Here is a 23,160-nt window from a genome sequence, read left to right on the forward strand (position 1 = left end):
TTGCCACTCCTCTCAGCAACAACTGCAGCAAGCAGTATACTCTGATCCCTCCTCAGGAGGAGTCACCGAGAGATGCTGTTCTTCACAGTTGGCCCTTGGATCTCACACTTGGCCCGTAGATCTCCTTTATGCTTATACTCCTCTTTCCCTGATTCCAAGATTTTTGCAGAAAGCAAGCAGGCTGAAGAGCTCCGTAATCTTGATTGCCCCCTTATGGCCTCAGCAAGTATGGTTCACTTGTTCTATGGTCTCATCATTGCTGTCCTCCATGGATACTGGAACCCACTCGGGACCTCATCTTCCACTTGTCAGGGATCCAACACCCCAACATTCAGGCCATCAAGTTGATTATATGGTTTCTCCAATTCCAGTTATAGTTAGACGGTCCAGGCTTTCATCCCCAGTCCGTGACATTATTTTGGCTTCTCAAAAGGATTCTACCAAAAAAGTTTATAGAAGCAAGTGGAAAAGGTTCTCTATCTGAGCATCAGATAAGGACATTGATCTTTTTTCTGCACCAGTTTTGCTGCTATTCAGTTTTTGACATCTCTCTTTTCAAAGATGGTGCTAGTTTCTTTACAATTAAACTTCCGCTGACAGCAATTTTTGAAATTTCCACACAGGGAACACATATTTTTCCTTTGCTTTCTTTAGATTCTGTAAAGCTTTTATGAAAGGCATTTTTCTGGTAAGACCTCCAATAAATGATCCCTCACCACCTTGGGATCTTGTGCTAGTACTTGAAAGTTTGACACAGAAACCATTTGAACCCTTCAGACAAGTCTGACATAAAATTTCTGTCACGGAGGACAACTTTCTTGGTAGCTGTAATTTTGGCAAAATGAATTTCTGAACTCCAGGCTGTTTCACAAAAACTCCTTAGATTATTTTCCACAAAGATAGGGTTGCTCTGGAAACTAACCCCTCTGTTTTTGCCTAAGGTAGATTCTGAAAATAACATTAACCAGTCCATTCACTTGCCGGTTTTCTTTCAAATTTAGCAAACAAAGAAGAGTACATGCTACATCTGCTTGATGTACACAGGCAATTACTTTACCTCCACAGGACAAAACAATTGAAGTCAGACCAGCTTTTTATATCTCTGTCTCCAAATCGCTTAGGCCAGTCAGTTTCTAAAGACACTATAGCCAAGTAGATTAGACTTCATCTCTTGGATTTACTCTACAAAAGGTTTGACGTTGCCAAAATCTCCCCAAACTCTTTCAACTAGCTGTATGGCTACTTCTGGTTTTTGGTCAAAAACGGCTATTGATGACATTTGTGCAGCCGCCAAATGATCCAAGGCTCATACCTTTGTCTTGTATTACAAACTGGACATCATATCTGGAAACGGAGCCTCCTTTGGTTCATCAGTACTCTGGAATATCCTTCCATGAGGGCTACCCAAGGTGAACGTAGCTGGGGACTTCTCTCATTGGTGAGGAAGAATTTTAAGGACAACATCAGATTTATAAGTTATGTACTCAGTGTAACTAGGCATCTGTGTTGTCCATCTTCATTCTTCCTCAACTTCCCTCCCATCCATCCCCATCTTTTTTTTTTTTTTTTTTTTTGTGGAAGGACCTATTGAACTGTTTGTAACCTACAGTTCCAGGTTTGAGCCCTATCTTTTCTGTTCCGTGCCTATTGGGAGATGGAGCTGCACACTCGATCTTTGGTATTTGGGATGGAGTGTCGCATTATGGGTAGAGGGAGGAGCTCAAGAGTTGGATTTGAAGTCTGTAGTATGCAGCCGAGTCGGATCCAAACCCATTAATGTGGAAGAATGAAAATGGACAACACAGATGCCTAGTCATGGTAAGTACATAACTTTTATAATTATCGACCATGAGATGGGTAAGGCCAATCTGGAACCAAATTGGGTAGGTTATTTCGAGCGCAAAAAGAGAAACTGGCTAGCCTTAAAATGGCCCACAAGAGCAGCTACCCTAGCACTTACCTATGAACCTATAAGCAAATTTCATAACTGGTAGCAGTTCTAGTTCCCATAGCAGTAACACAAATTTGGTTATAACAGGTGCCATTAAAATAAAAAAAAAAAAAAAAAACTTGCTTCTCTAAGAATAACTAATCCATTCCAAAATCTCCAAAAGGCCTTCCACATTAACAAGAAAATGTGCAACTGTGGCTAGTTCCAAGTAATGCTGTATTGACATATACAAATTATTAAAGTCAGCTGTAGCCAGCCAATGGCATTCCTGCCAAAAGACTTGCCTAATGTTTTGTGCTAAATGTTGGCCATCACATATGAGGGTAACTGTGCAACATATGTTTTTAAATCCACATCTAATACAACATCAGTCCTTTCCAGTGGACTCCCTCATTTGAAAAACTGTAAATCTCCCGGGGTGGGGGTGGGGGGTGGGGGGGACTGCTATACTGCTATATATTTTTGATAAGGGTATAAAACAAAGGAATATGTGGATTTATGACGACCAGAGTGCAACCCCCCCCCAAGTTCAGACAAAGCTCTTTTCTGAACAATAATTTCAGCTAAAGTCACTGTACCACTCTGAATTTCCTGTAAAGAATTAGTATTCAGTTTCTGATATTCATCTCAGTTATTTGAAAATGTTTTAAGTTGTTAAATAAACTTTGTTTTGCATAATGACCGTTTTATTAACCCTTTATCAACAAGTTTCACTGTTACAGATTTATCCCTTTCTAGATGTTTCAAGGCACTCCACTTTTCCTTAGTTAAATTAAAATTCACCACATGTTTAGAACATTGTTTCACCAATACAATAATTTATTTTTAACAATATCATAAAACACCACAGCCCTATCTGTAAAAGGTGGAATGAATCTTTTCTGACTTTTAAAGTTAGCACATTTAACTATCTGATCTAGCCAGAAGTGCTAAAGCACATTTTCTTTTTGCTTATGAGAAAATAATCAAGCTGTAGAGGCTTCCGTGAGTAACAGACCAACAAAATACTATTGTAGGCAAGTGCCTCTGCATCATTTCCAGTCTTAACAAGGGATTAAGGGTGAGGAATACACCCCAAACATTTGCACCATCCTTCTCTCCAGAGGTAAGTGTGCATACCACTGCCTGATCACTCTTCCCCCTGTACCAGTGGGATACTCCTGTGCTTGAGATGGTTTTCAAACCTGGAACGTATGAGTTATAGTCTGGGCTTAATCCTGCTGTGCCACAGAGCTGACTGAAAATGCTTTTTGTTTTCTCACTCAAGCAAGGAAAGTGCAGTTCTACCCTAGTTTTGCTTCCTTTAACAGAAACCGAAAATAAATGGAAGTACAGTATTGCAATATTGATGATCTGAAACCTAGATAGCAAATAGGAAAGGTAGTTAATTCTTACCCAAGTTCTGGTGACTCAAACATAATACTAATAAAGTAAGTAGGTACAAGAGAAGAAGCCCCTTTCGTAGGAGTGCAAGATACCTTGCCCATGTCCCCAATAAAATAGATGTTGAAGAGCTGTCTTGACATCATTTGAACAGCTGGGATTAGAATTTTGGTATTTGGAATTCTAGCTTGTGTGAATTCTGATACCTTATAAAACAAATGTATAGAATGGGCAGTTGATTCATTTTTTTGTAAAGCTGTTTGCGTACTTGTGCAACCCTTCCTTCCACTTATGTGCCTTCTGACAAAAGCTCCAGATGCTGGTTTCCAAGTTTGTTTTGGTAGCAACATGCTGTTCTATTAGATGCCTTGCTTCTTGGTTCTAATGCCCATAATAGTAGCCAAACCTGTTTAGGCCTGCTACCTCTTTCTCTCTCTCTCTTCCTGCATGACCTGGTAGAGGGGGAATGTAAAACCCAGCAAAAGCTAACTAAGCAGCCAGATTAAAAAAAAAAACTCTCTTCTCGGAACCTAAGAGCTGCACTCGAGTCATGTACTGCCTCACTTAAAAACTCGCATGTTCTAGACTGATTGATTCTTGGAAGGTTCTTTTGCTTTTTCTCTTAGGGAAGTTTTGTATTCCTTGCTGTTAAGTTAATGTTTTCTGCAACATATAAATGACTGTATTGGGAATAAATTGCAGGCAGTCATGGGTTTGCCAGATCTTTGCAGCACTTGGACATTTGTTAGTGCACACTGTTGCACTCTTAACTGTGGTCATTGAATGGTAGCTTATGGAGCCTGGTTTTAAAGAACAGCACCGTCTGTATCTTACTAGTTCTTTTTTGTTATGAAGTTAAACAGTTGCTTGGATTAGCTTCACCTTGTCATTGCATATCTTTTCTGTCATCATAGTTCTGCATCCTGCTTCAAAGTATAATTGCAGTTTTTCTTTTATTTTGAGACAAAATTATAGCTGTAAATGCCTCTTTAAAGTTGCATTCCAGTGACTTTGTTTACTTTGCTATTGTTTTTCCCGTTATTTGAGTCTACCCAAACCCCCACTGAGACATAAAAGATCATGTCTAAGGGTGCAAAATGAATTTTTCTGTTCACACACAAGTGTTCGAATGCATCTTTATGCAAGTGGACACTTTTTTTGTATAAAAATAAGTTTATTTTGCGGCCTTTAGAAAATAATAAAATTTCAAAGTTATCTTCCAAACACAGAAGACAAAACATACATTGCCATGTTACTGCATAATATTAATGACCAGGCAGGAGGCATTGTCACTCTGGGTTCCAGCTCTACTGATGCTGGATTAGAGTAAAGTAACTGTGCATTAGATATGTAGTTGCCAAGCTGTTAAATTAGGAGTTTGGCAAAAAAATGTTGAACAACAGTTAGCTCAGAGCTTATCCTGATATACACCCACTCCTACTGAGAATGCCTGTGCGAGTCCAGACAGTGCTCATACTAGGTCATTGGGTCCTTGTACATAGCGTGCAGTAATTCTACCAATGTTTCCAGGACTTTGAGCCATTGCAGAACTGCCCAAATCATCTTTCATTAGACCTGCAAACACTTGCATGCAACTGTAATACTGCTGATGCAGCACATAGATCACCTGTGACAGGAACTGTTTTGAAATATGTGGCTTGCATCTGAATATCCCCTTCAGGATGCTAAGACACTTATTCGAGTGAGTCTATCAAAGGTTATTTCTCTCTTTGTTTCCATTTCAGTAGAGTTCTTAAAGTTATGGGGATAAAGATTAAACTGTGAAATGCCAACATCAAGAAGAATATCCTTCCTTTTAGTAGGAAATATGTCCTAAAAATATACTTTCACAGATTTCCTGTCTAACAACCCCCCTCTTGTAGATCTCATAAGTCCGGTATATGTAGAGATCTTGTACAGAAAAGAGGAAGCTTCTATTCTATACAGAGTGGTAGGGTCTAATTCTAAGTGTAAATATGTTTCATCATTTAATTACCTGTAGCTCCCTGTTTTATAATCCTGTTGGGCTCACACGACCTCACCTCTACCTTTTTGTGCATTCATTATTACCATATCTGTATTCACTTTCAAGTATTTGCAAGACATGTTTTTCTACCTTTGATAAATTAGAACCCACACACAGGAGGGTGTTTTGACCTAAATGAAGGTGGTTAATCACAGCCTGTTGAAACTCTCTTAACTGTTGGGTGGTAAGATGGTTGGAACAGAGTTTCTAAAAGAAAAAAAAACATTATTGTCATGAGCCACATCATCCCCTTGCCCTCTTAAAAGGAGCCGATATTTAAGATTCAACGACCTGGAAATGCTTTAATGATTATGAGCAAAATAATTCTCACTCGGGTATTGAAATGTGAAGATTTCTGGATGACTGTTATGTTCTATGTACTAATGACAACTCAGAATCTTAGGCTTTTGCCAAATTTCTAAATAATAATGAGATGCAATTAAATGCTGCTATCAATTTCAGTGACCGTTTGTTTATGGCTCTTTTAAAGACTTCACTGTATCAAAAAATGTATTATATACCCTAATGTAGAATTTTGTGAAAAAGAATTAGTAAGGGCAGTACCACAGATCTGAACGGTGGGGGTGTATAATCCTAAAATGATTGAAGCAGCACATATTAAATTTTTGTCATATGCCATATTTGATTTATTACAATGTTAATTAAGTCAAGGGAACTACAATCTAGGAAAAATACTTGACCACTATGGTAGCAATATCCCCGTGGTTAAAAAATTGTTGACTAGTTTTGGCCTATTCTAAAAACAATCATGTTTTTAGTAACATTTTACTGAGAAATATATGCTGGCCTTCAAAAGAGGCAGAAAGGTAAGGCAGCATCTCTCTGGATACAAAAACCCAGAGAGGCTCAAGGTACCACAACATTTTATGATGGGGCCAACCAAATGGATGTTTCTCATGTGGAAATATTTTATTTTGTCGGTATAGTTAGAAACACAATTTTTACTTATCCGTGGAATGTTTGAAGTAAGAGAACTTATAACATGCAACACTGAACCGGGTTATATATTTAGTGATCTGAGTGTGTGGTGCATTCTACGCAGGGAAGACATCCTGTACTTAAAAACAAAGGATATCATTGCATTTAAGTGACTTTAGGTGCACATGGTAAAGAATTGCCCTTGCCAGATGAATAAGACCGATACTGACAGGGGGTTTGACTTCTTGTCCAAATAAATATGATAATCAACACTACTTGAAAACAAAGAAGTGAATGTGGATTATAAATTTGAGAGCGCTGCTTCACCTGGATTAGATGAGATGTTTTGAAATTTGACTTTTTATTTTTTGGCTACTAGGTGACAGAATTTGTTTTTGCACTGTTTATTATAATTTATATTGTATTAACCAGTTGAAAGGATTGTTACATATTTCTAATTAGACATGTTTGACAAACTTATAAGAATTTAGTATAATCTGCTTCTGAATTGTTTGCCCATTGACTACTGTAAGTTGAATGTATTCAGAGTGTAATGTAGTTAAGATATGTAGCAATAGAATAAGATTCTACATCTGGAGAGCTTGTACCACCATATTACCATAATTTATATGAAGATTAACATGTATTCCTCTTTCTTTAAAAGTTTTTTTGTCTGGTATTAAAGCTATTGAATGCAATATTTATATAATCTTGGGTAATATAATCATTTTAGTAAGTACTAGCCCATCCCCAAAAGTAAAACATATATATATATATATATATATATATATATATATATATATATATATATATATATATATATATATATATATATATATATATATATATATATATATATATATATATATTATATATATATCTATTCCATTACTTTAATAAGTAACAATTCAGTTATTTTTTTTCTAAATTATTATTAATCTTACTAATTATATTTATATAACTGTCTAGTAATTGATTTAACTACAAAATGAATTACTAAACTAAAGATCTGAAGTAGGAGATTCATTTGTCTGCAACCTGTGGGTTATGGATCCGATATCGGATCCGAACCAGCATGGTTATCCAGCTATGGATCCGAGCTCTTAGCTCCTCCCCTCACCCATAATGCCCTGCTCTCCCTACATGACCTCAGATCTAGTTTGCCGCGCTGGTAACCAGGTCTTGGATCGTCTGAGCTCTTCAGCTAAGTGATGATAAATCTTTAAAAAAGCTTTAATTTGCCTTTTTGTAGTTAGTTTTGAGTGATTGTGTTAGGTTTCCCTTAACCTGTTGATAGTTTTAGTTTAAAATTTTTATTTCTAAAACTTTAATTTTATTCTCTCCCCACGCTGGTCGGAGTTTTGTTTGTGTGTGCTGTTTGGGGCCTTGTGTGTGTGCTAGTTTAGTACTAGAAGACTTGGTTATGTCAGAAGCCCCTAAGGCAATATTTTCAAAGTGCTCCGAGTGTGGCCATAAGCTTTCCCCTGCTGATGGCCACACTCGGTGCGTTCGATGCCTTGGGGTTGAACACCTCACTTCTGGATGTTCCATTTGTGCAGGGTTCAACCCCAGGGCATTTGTGCAGGGTTCAACCCCAGGGCATTTGTGCAGGGTTCAACCCCAGGGCATTTGTGCAGGGTTCAACCCCAGGGCATTGAAGGAGCGGAGGTCGAAGCTGGTCCTGGCGGGACTTCTGCCCCCAGACTCTGCTTCGCCTCCCGCTCCTGTGGTGGGTACTGTGGCTACGGGTCCCTCCTCACCTGCTCCCCCTCCTCCACCTGGGACTCAACCTCCCACTGCTGGGTTGGAGGAGAGAGAGGCAAGAAAAAAGGATCGGAGAGAGAAGCACCACAAGCGGCGGGCCGAGACCTCCGTTTCGGCCCCGCCAGCTAAGCGGGCTTCTCCTCCGGCCTCCTTGGCTGCTGGCCCCCCCCCCCCCGGCTCCGGTCTGCTTTTCACCGGGGCCTGAGGAAGAGGAGACCTGATCTCCGTCGAGGCTATCGAGGAGGCACTCGAGGCCTACCTCAGTAGCCTTTTCGAGATCTACATATAGCCTTTCCGACGCCGATCTGGACCGGATGATGAAAAGTTTCATCTAGGCCCAGATGCAGATGGGAGTGCTCCTGCCTCCCCCCCACTCTGGGGGGAAGCTCGACCCCATTTTTCAAGCCTATAGCTCCTTCTCCGACCCGCTACCCGGGTTCGGAGCGTTCGGAGCCTGGCAGCTTCGGAGCCGGGAGTGGGTCGGCACCGATTAGTACTAGGTACTTCGGATCCGACCCTGCCCTCGAGTGTTTTGGATCCGACCTCTCGGAGCCTGGCTCCGAGCTTCGGATTCGGGGGACTCAGTGTGCCTTCGGCGCCATCTGTGTCGGAGCGCACTGGTCCCTCGGATCTGAGTGTCTCGGGGCCGGCTCCGATCCACTCTTCGGATCCGAGGGGGAGCCGACTTTCGGATCCTTTGGTCGGGGCTGGCTCCCCCTCGGCTTTTGATGTAGTGGAGAGGGCTCTGTTGAGGGCTTCCGGACCCCGACACTTGCTTCGGCTCCGTCCCGCGCTCCATCTGCACTGGGTCAGGCTTCCACCATCCAGCCACTGGGACAGCTCGCTTCAGTGCCCCAAGCTGTTCCATTGGAACAAGACACTGCTTGCGAGGGCTCCTCGGACAGCCTCCCCGAGGAAGCACCTCGCAAGCCTATGTGTAAAAGGAGGCACATAGACTCCCCAGAGTCTTTAACTGAAGACACGGATTTGGAGGAAGGCTCCCCAAGATCACCCCCCGATGATGTATCCTTTGGAGACATCATGGAAATGCTTCGCATAAGGGGTGGGTGGTCTGCCCCCAAGTCTTCCTCGGACGAGTCCGTGTTCTTGGAGGCATTCGAAGCGGGTCTGTCTACCTCTTGGGTTTTCCCTCCTACCGACCCCCCTGGTGGACCTTATTACCACCAGGGCGTGGAAGGAACCGGACACCATGGAGCCAATCCCCAAAAGGCCAGACAGAATCCTTAGCCCCCCCCCGCAGACCGTGCCCACTGGAGTAAGGGGCCTCCGGTAGATGCCATGTTGACGGCAGCAGCCACCAAGAGGGAACTCGCCCAGGAGAGTCCCTCAGTCCATCCTCCGAGCAAGGAGTCTCAGATGATGGACCGCTTAGGGAAGCGAATGTTTAGTTCAGCGACCTTCTCAGTGAGGGCGCTGAACTACCTGGCACATGTTATCAGGATGCAGCGCGATCTTATTAAAGAATACGCTGCATCCCCCCCAGAGTCCATGTCGGAGGAGGACAAACTTTTGCACTCCACCCGTATGGCCACTCTTCGGTCCGTGTCGAATACCTCTATGCGGTTGTCCCATGCTACTGAGGGAGCCGCTAGAGCTGCAGGAGTAGGCCTAGTCACTAGGCGCCAGGCCTGGTTCTGACATTGCGATTTCACGGAGCCCTTCAAGGCGTCCTTCGCGAACGCCCCCTTTGATGGTTCTGCCCTTTTTGGCAAAACTGTTCGCGACACCTTGACCCAGAGCGAAAAGGACGGGAAGACGCTGTCTGCCGTCAGAATCCGCTTCTCTGTGCCCCAGAGGTCCTACTCTAGGAACCAAAAGGGCCAGAAGATGTGGCTCCGGAAGTCGCAGCAATCCCAACCCGCTCCGGACAACCAGTCCTTCCGTGGCAGAGGAGGACAGGGAGGACGCCGCCCCAGGGGCAGAGGGGCTCCCAGGAACTTCGGGTCAAGAGAACCTTTCTCTGAACGGCTGGCGCAGCAGCCCTGAAGGGTTGCCCGACTGCTTCACTCTGGAGGCAGTCGGGGGACGTTTTTCAGAGCACCTAGCGGCATGGGAGTCCATAACATCAGACCGCTGGGTCCTCCTCATTATATCCAGAGGATACAAGATCCCCTTTCATCACATTCCAAAATTAAAATCCCTCCCCGACGTTCCACCCGGTCAGTGGGAGGCCGCTTCGGCAGAAATTGGCCATCTGCTGGGGAAAAGAGCCATCCAGCCAGCCCGTCCCCCAGACCAGATCGGATCAGGGTTCTACTCCAGGTTCTTTTTAGTGCCAAAGAAGACGGGGGACCTAAGACCAATTTTAGACCTGTCCCTGTTAAACCTGGCAGTTCCCAAGGAGAAGTTTTGGGTGGTCACCTTGCAATCCATCCTCCCCCTTCTGGGAGAGAATCACTGGATGTGCTCTATAGACCTCAAGGATGCGTACTACCACATACTAATGGACAGACGCTCCAGGAGGTTTCTTCGCTTCCGGTTGGGAGCCAGTCACTACCAATTCAGGGTCCTTCCCTTTGGTCTCACCACAGCCCCCAGGGTGTTCACCAAAGTATTAGCAGTGGTTGCGGCCCACCTGAGGCTTCAGGGGGTGCAGGTCTTCCCGTACCTGGACGACTGGCTTCTTACCGCCCCAACAAGGCATCTACTATCATTGGCGCGAGACTCCTTTCTTCATCTAGTTCCCCGCCTGGGCATCACGATAAACGTAGAAAAATCCAACCTGGCCCCTACTCAGCTGATAGATTTTATAGGTACCAGGCTAGACACGAGGGAGTTAAGAGCCTTCCTCACAGCCGACAGAGTTCAGAATCTGCGACTCCAGGTGCGGGCCATCCTCCACTCCAGCTCCGTTCCGGCGGAATTGGTCCTGAGGGCTCTAGGGTTCATGGCGGCAGCGATATCTCTTCTTCCTCTCGCCAGGTACAACATGCGGGTCCTTCAGTGGACACTTCAAGTTCAGTGGTCTTATCTTGCTCTACCTATGCATCATCCCATTGCGATCAGCAAGGCTTGCAAGCGGTCCCTCTTGTGGTGGCTCCACTCACAGGATCTCCACGGAGGCCGCCCCTTTTGTGCTTCTCCCCCTCCCGCCACGGTGACCACGGACGCCTCCCGCCTCGGGTGGGGGGGGCATTTTGCAGGCCGGACAGTCCAATGCACGTGGAACGACTCAGAGACCTCCCTGCATATCAATGTTCTAGAGATGAGAGCAGTGCTCTTGGCGTTACGAGCACTTCAGGCCTTTCTTCCCCTGGGAACAATTGCGATTCAGTCAGACAACATGTCGGTGGTCTGGTACATCAACAAACAGGGGGGAACCAGGTCTTATCCCTTATGTTGAGAAGCCATGAGAGTGTGGGAATGGGCAATCTCCACCAACCGCTTTCTCATCGCAACGCATATTCTGGGTCGGTCCAACATCCTTGCGGACAAGCTCAGTCACACCATTCTCTCCCCGTACGAGTGGTCTCTCAATGCTCAAGTAGCAAAACGTATCTTCGCACGGTGGGGAACTCCTTGTTGTGATCTCTTTGCGTCTCCCTTAAACACCAAGTGCGACAGTTTTTTTGCTCTAATCCCTCCTCCAGGGGATTCCCCGAGAGAAGCTCTGGTGCATGCTTGGCATCCCGGTCTTCTTTACACTTATCCCCCTTTGCCTCTGATGCTCCAAGTTCTTCAGAAAGCCTCTCAGTTGGGGTGCAGAATGATCCTCATTGCCCCATTCTGGCCTCGACAGATCTGGTTCCCTTACCTAAGGTCTCACTCCGTGAAGCCACCTTGGATTTTAGATCCCATTCCGGATCTGATATCGCACCCATCGAACCCACCAACTCCGAATCTGGACAACCTGAAGTTAACTGCTTGGCTGCTCCAGTTCCACTCCTAATTAGGACTCCCGGTATCTCATCCCCCGTTAAGGCCATCCTGGTAGCGGCTCATAAACCATCTACCAGGAAAGTTTACCGCAGTAAATGGAAACGATTCTCCATTTGGGCGGAGCGGCAAGGTCTAGATCCCTTCACGGTTCCCCTTCCTCTGGTGCTAGACTTCCTAACCACTCTTTTTAATGATGGTGCCAGTAGTTCCACGGTCAAAGTGCAGCTTGCGGCCATTTCTCACTATCCTGTTGGTCATGACTCTGGACCACTTATGTCTGCCAAATTGTGTAAAATCTTCCTAAAAGGCACCTTTCTCCTTAGACCCCCTGTCAAGCAAGCGGTTCTTCCATGGGATCTTTCTTTGGTTCTTCAGGCCTTGACCGCTCCCCCCTTCGAGCCTGCGGCCACAGTAGATCTAAAATTTTTATCCCTCAAGACTGCCTTTTTAGTAGCCATTACTTCGGCCAAAAGAGTTTCGGAACTTCAAGCCTTATCCATTAAGCCTCCTTACTTGGTCTTCCATCCGGACCGCGTATACCTCAGGACCAATCCCGCCTTTCTTCCTAAGGTAGCTTCAGAAGCAAACATTAATCAGTCCATTAACCTCCCTGTTTTCTTTCCTAAATATCAGAACAAGGGTGAATACAAGCTGCATTCCTTGGATGTTCACAGGCAGCTTCATTTTTATCTTAACAGGACAGCTGGTCATAGGCAATCCGACCAGTTGTTCGTTTCCTTTGCCAAATTCAATCTGGGTAAGCCAATTTCCAAAGTCTCCTTGTCACGCTGGATTTCGCAGTGTATTCTTTTAGCTTATCAAGCTTCTGGGAGGCCCGCACCGGAGGGAGTCCATGCCCATTCGACCCGGTCAGTTTCTACCTCAGCGGCCTTTAAGGCTAGGATTCCTCTGGATGACATTTGTTCAGCAGCCACTTGGGCTTCATCTCATACCTTTATTTCTCACTACAAGCTGGATATCACATCTAGAGGTAGAGCATCCTTTGGCTCCACGGTGCTCCGGAATATCCTTCCATGACGGCCGCCCAAGTTTCAGGTAGCTGGGGACTCTGTCCCACAGGTTGCAGACAAATGAATCTCCTACTTCAGATTTAGAAGTTATGTACTTACCATAACGTTCCATCTGAGTAGGTGGATTCATTTGTCTGCAACCATCCCGCCCTCCTATCCCCCTGGCCGTGTCAGTTTCCTGCATATGATGTGTTACCCTTCTAGGGTATTTTGATTTAGGGCAAACTCGATCTGAGGTCATGTAGGGAGAGCAGGGCATTATGGGTGAGGGGAGGAGCTAAGAGCTCGGATCCATAGCTGGATAACCGTGCCGGTTCGGATCCGATATCGGATCCATAACCCACAGGTTGCAGACAAATGAATCCACCTACTCAGATGGAACGTTATGGTAAGTACATAACTTCTAATTTTGTTTTATTATTCCATTTCAGCAGTGATGCTTCTTCAAACTTTTCAATTTCCTCATCTGTTTCTTCAATTGAATAATTTAAATCTACAGTTTGTAAAATGTCATCTGTAAAAAATAGCTACATTTTAGCTTGACAGTCCTCGTTAATTAAGAATCCGTCATTTTTTTCATTGTTTCTTATACTATTAGCCAAGTGTTTGATAACTAATGCAAGTAGAGGGGACAATGGATATCCTTGATTTGTGCCTTTGTTTAAAGTGAATCCTTTAGAAATGTAAGATCCAGTTTTAACACATGCTTTGGGGTCCCTATACAGTTTTTTTTAATATTCCAGTAAATTGTTCGGAAAATGCAAACGCTTCTAAAGTTTTAAACAAGTAGTTCCAATCTACAGACTCAAAAGCGTTCTGTCTAAGCTGATTAGGACCAATTTCTTGTTCATTCTTTTTGCTAAATCTAAGGTGGCTACTACCCTTTTTATGTTATACATTGATCCATTGACTATAAATCCTGTTTGCGCTTTCTTAATTTATCTAGTATATCTCTTAACCTTGTAGTGATAATGGAAGTAAATATTTTCTAGTCTACATTTAATGATGAAATATATCTATCTATATGAGGGAACTAACTTATTATCCTTTCCTTGTTTAAGTGCAGGTGAGATTACAGAAAATTTCCAAGAGGGAGGAATTATTTTGTTACTCTGAATTATATTGAAAATGTCACTCTAATTCTAAAATATTTAACAGTAGCAGACTGTATAATTCCATACTTAAACCATTTAACTCTGGAGGCTTACCATTTTACCTTTTTTAAAAGCTTCTTTAAATTCTATTAGGCTTATTCAGAAGACATATTGGTCAGTCATTAAGTTTATTAGTAGCATTTTTCTTTAAATACTTGTCAGTTTAATTGTCAGGATTATTATTTTTTATCTTAAGAACCTCGTGGAACTTTTTAAAAAATGTTAAGCATGTCCTCTGTCTGAAGTAAGCTTATTAGTGTGATTATTTGGGATATTATTGACTTGTACCTTTTTAGTGAACGTCTTCTATTAGCTAATCTATGTAGATGTTTGAAGTCATTGAATAATTGTGCAATTTTATTTTTTCTAAAGTTCCTAGTTTGCCTATTGAATAGACAAACTACTATACTAAATCACTACCTACCAGTACTTTAAAATTCGTCAAAGTCTGGCCAATGGCTACAGTGATTATCAAATAATCAATATAATATTTTAAGTTAAAATAATAAGAGACTACTAATTTAGTTATAGATTTGCCATTTAATACTATTCCCCATTACTACATAGGTTCATAGGTAGGTAGTAGGCTATCAGCCCAAGGGCCTACCTAAGCCGAGCCAACAAGGTTCCCTGGCTTATGTCACCCAAGAAAGTTATTTTCTGTGCCACTGTTGAGCAGAGACACAGAAGTGATCCCCAGGGTGTATTTCCTATTTCCCATCCACTCGGCAAGATTTTTCTTGAAGAGTGCTAATGAAGAACTTTGCTTGACGTAGATCGGTAGCCTGTTCCAGAGTATGGGAAGTCTCTGGGACAGGAATCTATCCCTCCAGCATGTTCTGTTTATTGTGGTGACAAGGTTTAGGTCCCTAGAGCGTGTAGCTCTGAGGGATTTGGATTTCTTTAGGTGTAGCATGTCCAAAAGCTCTGGGTTTGACATAGCTTTATATGTTAGGCATAGATCACCTCGGAGTAGGTGATATGCTACAAAGTAAAGCTGGAGTTTTTTGAGACGGTCAGTATAGGGCGTTTGTTTGAGGGCAGGATCCTCTTTGTGAGGTACTTCTGTGACCTTTCCAGCTGCTGCAGATGTCTTGTGAGGTACTTTCCAAAAGGAGCGTTGTACTCTGTAATGGGTCTGAGTGTCGGGTAGAGGGGAACAATGACCTCTCTTTTCCTGGATGAGAACCCGTTTATGATGGTGTGTGCTATGTAGAAGGACTTCCTGACTACTGCGGGGATGTGACTATCAAAGGAAAGACTACTGTCCACCCGGTCTCTTATCACACATTCGGTGTTAAGTAGATTGCTGCCTATGTGGTAGTTCATGGGTATAGAGTTTTTACCAAAGGGGATGACGCTGCACTTTTTGGCATGGAGCTTGAGGCCATGGCTCTGACACCAGGCATCTGTCTCAGCGAGGCCCTTCTGTAGGATGTCCACATCATTTGGGGACTTGACTATGGCTCCTAGTTTGCAGTCATCTACGAACTTAGCCAGAGGCTTTCTGTGTTAGCCTCTACTTCAGAGAAGTAGGTACCAAACAGGAGAGGTCCCAGGACTGAACCCTGTGGTACTCCACTTGTCACTGGTTTGAGGTCAGATTTGGAGTCTGCAACTCTTACAATGTGGGTTCTGTCAGTGAGCCAGTTGGCAACCCATCTTGTGATGTAGGGATTTATACCTAGTTTAGTGAGTTTAGCTATAATTCCAGAATGGGGAATGGTGTCGAAAGCCTTGGCGAGGTCAAGAGAGGCTGTGTGAACCACCTTACCCTCATCTACAGCTTTGGTGAGTGCCTCAAAGAAGTCGATCAGGTTCAGGAGGCATGATCTGCCTTTCACAAACCCGAACTGGGTGGGATCCAGAGTTTGGAGGTTACCCATATCTTTGTTTATGAATTCCATGATGATACGTTCCATGGCCTTGCAGACCAGGCTCATCAGGCTAATAGGGCAATAGTTCCCAGGATCAGTGGTGGCTCCCCCTTTGTGGAGTGGGATTATTGTTGCTGTGCGCCAGTCAGTGGGCACAAAGCCTGATGTGAGGGTATTATTGAACATGGTGCTTAGGTGGGGAGCCAGTTCGTTCTGAAGTTCGTGTAAAATGCAGCCTGGGATGTCGTCCGGTCCCATGGATGCTGTGTTTTTGGCTTTAGAGAGTGCAGCTTTTACCTGTGTAGTTGTGATTACAGGGACTCTGCATTCTTCCTATATAGATATGGGCCCTTTGGGGGGGGGTGGTAAAGTTAGCACTGAACCTATCTGCCAGGATGTTGACTATCAGTTGGTTCTGTAATTTTCGTGCCATTGTGCTGTAACTCAGAGCAGATCTCTGTGTTGCCATCGAAATTCTCGACAGAACTATAGAATGGTTTGTGGTTGTCCTTAGAATTAGTGGCAATTTTGTTTTTGTAGCTAGCTTTGGAGGATCTTATGAGGGGTCTCAGCTTCTTACTGAGGCTGACCAGGGAGCTCCACCACTCATGGGATTTTATTCTCTTTTGCAACAGTTTCTTCCTTCTATTGTACAGTTTGTTTATGGCAGGGTCCACCAGATTGGCTTCCTTTTTTTGGAGGATAGAGTCTTTGTTCTGTTTGGGATAGCACTATCCATGCACTCTTGTAAGTGCTTATAGAGTGCATTTGTGTAGGATTCAGCAGTTGTAACTGTATTGTCCATCTGCATGGGTGTCATGAAGCTCATCACTTCTGTCTTAAGCATGAAGTTGGCTTTGGAGAAATTTTTTACTGTGGTTTCCTTAATTGGGGGGTGGGGCTGGATGTGGATATCAAGGGTGATTAGCTTATGGTTGGATCAGACTAACGAGGAGTTGACTCCAGATGTGGAACACCGGTCACTCATGTTGGTAATGACTATGTGTAGGATATTGTTGCCCCTGGTGGGGGTGTGGATAAGTTGAACCAGGACATTGAAGTTTATGAATTCCAGAAAGCGTTGAACTAAGGAGTTGGTACACTAGTAGTTTTCCCAGTTAATGGTGAGGTAGTTGAAGTCGCCGATTATTAGGGTGTTTGGTTGAACCCTAATATTTTCCAGTGCATCAAGAAAAGAGGAGTGGGAATCCTGGGCATGGTGGGAGATCTGTAGCAAGCTACAATTTGGATTGAAGTTTTGCCCAGAGTTAGTTGCACTTCGATAACCTTGGATGCATTATGCTGAGCAACTAGCCTGGAGGTGTGGATATTCTTAATGAATATGGATACGCATCCTTCTTTGGTGTTTCGGTCCAGGTTACATGGCCGAAAAGTGTGGTATGAGTTATAGCTTGGTAGTGCAGGGGTGATCTCTGGAGCCTTGAACCAGGTCTTAGTCACTGCACAGATATCGATGTTCTCCATTTTAAGGAGTGCCTCGAGTGAGTGCATTTTGAGATTTAGACTTCTAACATTGAGTAGCATTACCCTCAGTTTTTGCTTGCCTGTTCCTGTTACAGTAGTGAATTTGTCATTTGAACCTTGCCTAAAAAAGGCACTATAGGGGCGGCAAGAGCCTTAGCCAGTATCCGGAATCCCAGGGGCGACAGGTGCAGGCCATCTGTGGCAAAGCATCGTGGTCTGTCGGCCATGTCATCCCAAGCAGACAGATACTGGATCCCCTTAGAATGACACCAGAAGCTTAGCCAATTGTTGAAGTCCGTCATTTTGTCCTTTTACTGCGGTATCATTCTGGGCGATGGCAAAATGCTACTCAGGGCTAGGGTCATACCTGTCTGGGCTACAAGATTGGAGAGCTCTTCCATGTCTCTCTTTATGTAGTCCAGAGAGGTATGTCTCAGGGTCATTCACACCAACATGGACAATGACAGAGTCATATTTGTACTTGTTGTGGAGTGACCTGAGTGCGTGCGTTATGTGGCGGATCCTGGCACCCGACAGGCAGCTGACAGTAACCTTCTCCTTGTTTAGCCTGGTGAGTGGGACATAAGTGTGCCTTCTATAGAGTCACCTATGACTAGTGTGTTGGGTATGTTGTTTTGCCTTATTGGCTGTAGTTGAGTGGCACACTGAGTCTGTGGGCTATGTGTCATTTTGATTGTGTTGGGGGATGGAGGTTGCTTGCGTTTCTGCTTTGGAGGTCTCTGTTGCTTAGACAGATTATTCTTGAGAGTCTCTGCGAATGTTTTTGTGTTACTGTGTGTGGATTTTGGTGGTGTAGATTTAGTGAGACTAGTGTGGTGTGCTGCAAATGTTTACCATATCCTCTTATCTGTCAAGTTCAGTCTTGGTTGGAGAGAGCTTTATTTACAGTTTGGCTAGATAAGTGCATCTCTCACAGGTTGTAGTGTTGGGTGGTTGGAGGAGAGGGTTGTCTGTGTGTACATGAGGCAATTTCTACATTGCCTCAAGATGCCCAGATTCATCAGATAGACAGGAGAGAACACGGAGAGCTGACCCTTGGACATGCCTGAATAAAGAACTATTTTCCTCTAAAGTGAGGAAAGTGAGTTGAGCTGTTTTTCTCTAAGCAAGTGAGGAAAGTAAGTACCAAAACTGTTTTCCTCTAGGTAATGAGGAAGGTTGAGTGCTATAGTAATTAGTAGCTTATTTAGTGCTTACAAGTTCTGAATAAGTGCTGAGCACGAATAAGCAAATTTAAGTGCTAAAACTAAGAATCTGTATCTGCACTAGACGAGTTACAGGACAGTAACAAGTGCAAATGCATGCTTTCAAATCAGAAAGTTGAGAGAGATGGAAAAGATTGCCCAAACGGCCAATAACTACAATTTCTGGGCCAGAACCACTCCTTACACAAGTTTAATAATCATCTTCAGTTGATCAGAAATATTAAATAATGCAACAAATAGTGTACTGTGTACCTGTTTATAGAATAGTAGTTTCAGTTATCCATTAAATATTCCTAAGTTTTTCACTTATTTTGCATTATTATAACTAAATCTCTAAATAAATAAGTAGCACAGACTGGGGCCTGAAAAGGTAAGGATATCTGTAAACTTACAGATTGGTAATCTTATCATACTAAATTGTTATACAAAAGAAAAATCAATGCACACATGTATTATGCTAAAAGATGTATGCATATTTTATAGCTGTTATCAAGAACTCTGAATTGATTTTAAAAGTGCAGGTGTCTAGATCTTGAACTTGTGTAACATCCTTAATATGATAAATATCAAATCATTAAAAATCCTTAAGTTTATTATACCAGTTCATAAAAATATGTTTATTACTGAGGTCAAAGCGAATGTTTCGGTATTTCTCTGGAGTAAAAAAAATAAATAAGTAAAACATTTGCAGTCTATATTGTATTCAGAAGTTTCAGTGTGCTTAATCCAAATCCCATTCTCCTTGCTGGGTTCGAACATATTGAAAAATCTACATCTGATATTGTCAATCTTCATTTATCTTTGACGTATGGGACCCTGTTTCAACTCTCAAAACTGGCTCAGCCATTATAACAGTGAAAAGCAAAAAACTCTCGAGCGTTATGGTAAAATACATATCTTCTTTTTTTTACCTTTTTTTACTTTCTATCAAAATGGATGCACGGATTCATCAATATAACACTCGTATTTCTGCTCTGACTTCTGAAATGAATTATTTCAGGTAGGTCTTATTGAATCTAATAACATATAATATGCAAAAAGCTTCAACATTCACATGGCCAAGCTTCAATTTTCAGCTTTCATGATGGTTTCAAATATTTTGGTATGATTTTCTATGTAAATTATTTGAGATCTTGTGCATTCACATTTCTGCCGTATGCAGGTATATGTAATACATGTCTTTCTTGTAAGCAGTTTATTTAAAAATATTTTTTCAGTCTTATTTTCCCACTAGTATTCTACCGTATTCTGTATAATTTGCATTTCTAATATGTCCCATCATCAGCTCTCTGTTACATATTATAGTTATATGCATGTATTTCTTAGCTTACTGATGCTCCTCTTTTGTTCATCTTACATAGTATATATTTCATTCCTCGGGCATTTGAATATTATTCAAAAGATGATTACACTTAATCATTCTAGTATTACAAACACTCTTGACCAACAATTCCTGCTTGTTTAATTTGAATGTGTTTTTTAGCCATTGTGAACAACTGTTCTGATCGAAGCTTCAAATTCTGACATTAGAATTTAATTGTAGCATGTGAAAATGACAACACACAGCTGCTGATTTCCTCTGTAAGTTTCTCATTCTTCTTAATTGTTTTAGAACGGTTCTAATCAGTAACAAACGTGTACAGTTAGAGTTAATAACAATACAGCATAAGCTGTTAACATTCAGCAAAGTGTAAGAAAATATGTCAGCAACAGTGCAATAGAAAATGTTACTTCAGCTTTTGGTTTACCAGAGCTTCACTTCTATATAAATATATTTTTTTAAATGTTATTTTGGGTAGATTTCTCATATACTTGGAAGAAAAAGAAAGTTCCTGTCTGTTTTCACAGAGATTAGCGATTAACTTTAACTTAGATTTTCTTCAAAACAGCTGAAGGAGCAGGCAGGAAGTAAGGCAAGCAAGAATCGAGCATTTTTACGCAACTGGAACATTCTTTTGTTCTCTGGCTTTGTGTTAATTGCTGCATAAATGACCTGTGAAAGAAGTGTGTTACACAGGACCATAAAACAGAATCACCAGCACTTTAAAGTGTTACTTGGATCTGATACTAAGTTAACTCAGCAATGCGCATATTAAGCAAAGTTAAACAAAGTAAAATTTCTTAACTTATATAGTCTGAAAGCTACCAATTATGTTGATGGTGCAGCGGTAGCATTGTTGCCGCACAGCAAGAGGTTCTCCCGCTCGATTCTCGGCTGGAGCGCCTTCTGTGTGGAGTCTGCATGTCCTCCCTGCGGTTGAGTAGCATTCGAAAGACATGCGTAGAATGGGTGTGCCTTCGTTGAAGGTTGGGTGTCGAGCTGGCACCTCAGTACCATAAAAATCTACTGCCAATCATTAGCGGACCGGAGTTCTGCTGTGGTGACCCCTAACCGGGAAAAGCCGAAAGAAGAACAACATTCTCTTACAGGAAGTATTTGTTTAACATTTAGAAATACATTTGTAAGTTTAGGTAAATGAAATATGTCAAGCCTTTTACTGTAAATATAGTAAAACAGTAAAACTAACCATTTTATTCCTTATGAAATATGTTTATCTGAAAATATAAATACATACATGTATATGGTTTGGAGTTATTTTACTTAAAGGGTAAATCGGTTTTGGAAAATAAGTCCTGCAATCAGAGAATAAAAGTCACTTGTCTTTTGAGGGATATACTGTTCCAATCCATTTCTTCGATATTGAGGATTTTATTTTTAACAAAAGTGGATTCCTTCTCCAGTATATCAGATATTTTAGTTCCTTCCGAAGGAAATAATTTGATCTTTGCATGAAACACCAAAGTGGCTTTAATATTGTTCTTTTTAAGTTCCTTAATCAGTGGTAAGCAGTTTTTTTTACTTGTTACTTTACTGGAATAATCATTGTCAAATCTGACAAACCTGTACACCTGTTTTAATAGTGGGGTGGACCATGCTGTTTTTAATATTTGATATTTTGTCTAAGCTGGACATAGATAATTGAATGCGGTGGTGAGTTTTCCTTATTTAAAGGTGCTGTCAGGGATCTATACCTTTTGGAATTGAAAAGGGCACAATGTTTCAGCTAGATTTAATGTTTTATGTAGCCAGGTTGTTAAGTTTATTATATTGTCTCTCTCACACTTTTCAGGTATACCATAAATTCTGATGTTATTTCACCTCAGTCTATTTCCTAAATCATTAACTTCGTCTATGAGCTAGTTATTTTGTTTAAGAATACAGTCTGGGACTCATTTTCAGTTATTCTCCCTCTATGATGATTTAAAGCTTCTTCCATACCGCTGATTTGTGCAGTTTGTTGTTTCATAAGAATTTCTAAACGTTCCACCTTCTTTCTGGACTCTTCTTTGAAACTCTGTTTTAGTATCCAGTTTGTCCATTTTAAGCAATACATCATGTATACTAGATAGAGTGGATGTCTTTTTTAACACAATAATCTTGAGTACCATTTCTTGAGTAGCTCATGTTCAAGTCTCTTCCCTCTTAACCAAGCAGTTGAAATTCTGACAGGAAAATTACGAGTGTTTGAAGAACTTGAAGCTATAAATCTTTTCTTGGACTATTAATTAATAAAATTTGCTAAGAGAAAAAGTTTTCAGTCACAGAGCTTTTACCAGTTGCTGTTCTCTGTTGGCCGTCTTGACCATGACCCCCTCATGAGTTCATTCTTGATGCAGGTAATTTAGTTTGTATATAATGAATTCAGGCCAAGGTTTTGGCATTGTTTTATGTTAAATATTTACAAGGCAATTATGTCTGATTTTATATCTGCATTAGTTTATGGAAAGTGACTCATCCTGCTCTTACACATTTAGAATGTGTTCTGATTTTAGATACTTTAATTTGCTTATACACTCCTCTGGACTGCATGTGAATATATTTCTGATAGCGCAGTTACATTTATGTTTTAGGAATGGTCACTTGGTTATTTGTTTTATTTAAATGTTTTGGCATTCTGATTATTTTAGTAACAAAGAACAAAAAAAGTAGACCAGGATGAAGGTTTGGTACTGATAAGCAGATTAAATAAAAAATAAAAAATACCAAACCAGCACAGCCAGTAGTATATAAAAATAATTTTATTCCAAAAACACACAGTAAGCACTTTCACAATACTTCAAACTGTTTCATCAGACTGAATATAGTAACACCTCAAGCAATTTATAATTCACAGGGACCAATCGAAATGTACGTGAATGAATAATTGAAAGAACACAAAGTGTAAGTCACATAAAAATAATGTGTAAAAAATACATATTCTCATTAAAAACCTAAAAACAACCTCTAACTTTCTAATTCAGTGTTTTAAAGGACGTGCTCTCAGAAATGGTTTGTGATAAAACTCCATTAAGGCCAGGTGGCCTAGCTGCATTAAAAAACAGAATCCATTTCTGTTCAGCTACTTCTCACATCTCTTCCCCTA

General features: G+C 41.8%; 1 protein-coding gene across 1 annotated transcript in view; it reads left to right on the forward strand.

Moving 5' to 3' along the window:
• LOC122793585 (solute carrier family 35 member E2A-like) overlaps positions 1-23,160 on the forward strand; it is a gene marked incomplete in the record, with an annotated part of 983,710 nt that overhangs the window by 313,765 nt on the left and 646,785 nt on the right.

The sequence above is a fragment of the Protopterus annectens genome, chromosome 2.part0, assembly GCF_019279795.1.
Source record: "Protopterus annectens isolate FY-2018-M chromosome 2.part0, PAN1.0, whole genome shotgun sequence".
Classification (NCBI taxonomy): Eukaryota; Metazoa; Chordata; order Ceratodontiformes; family Protopteridae; genus Protopterus; species Protopterus annectens.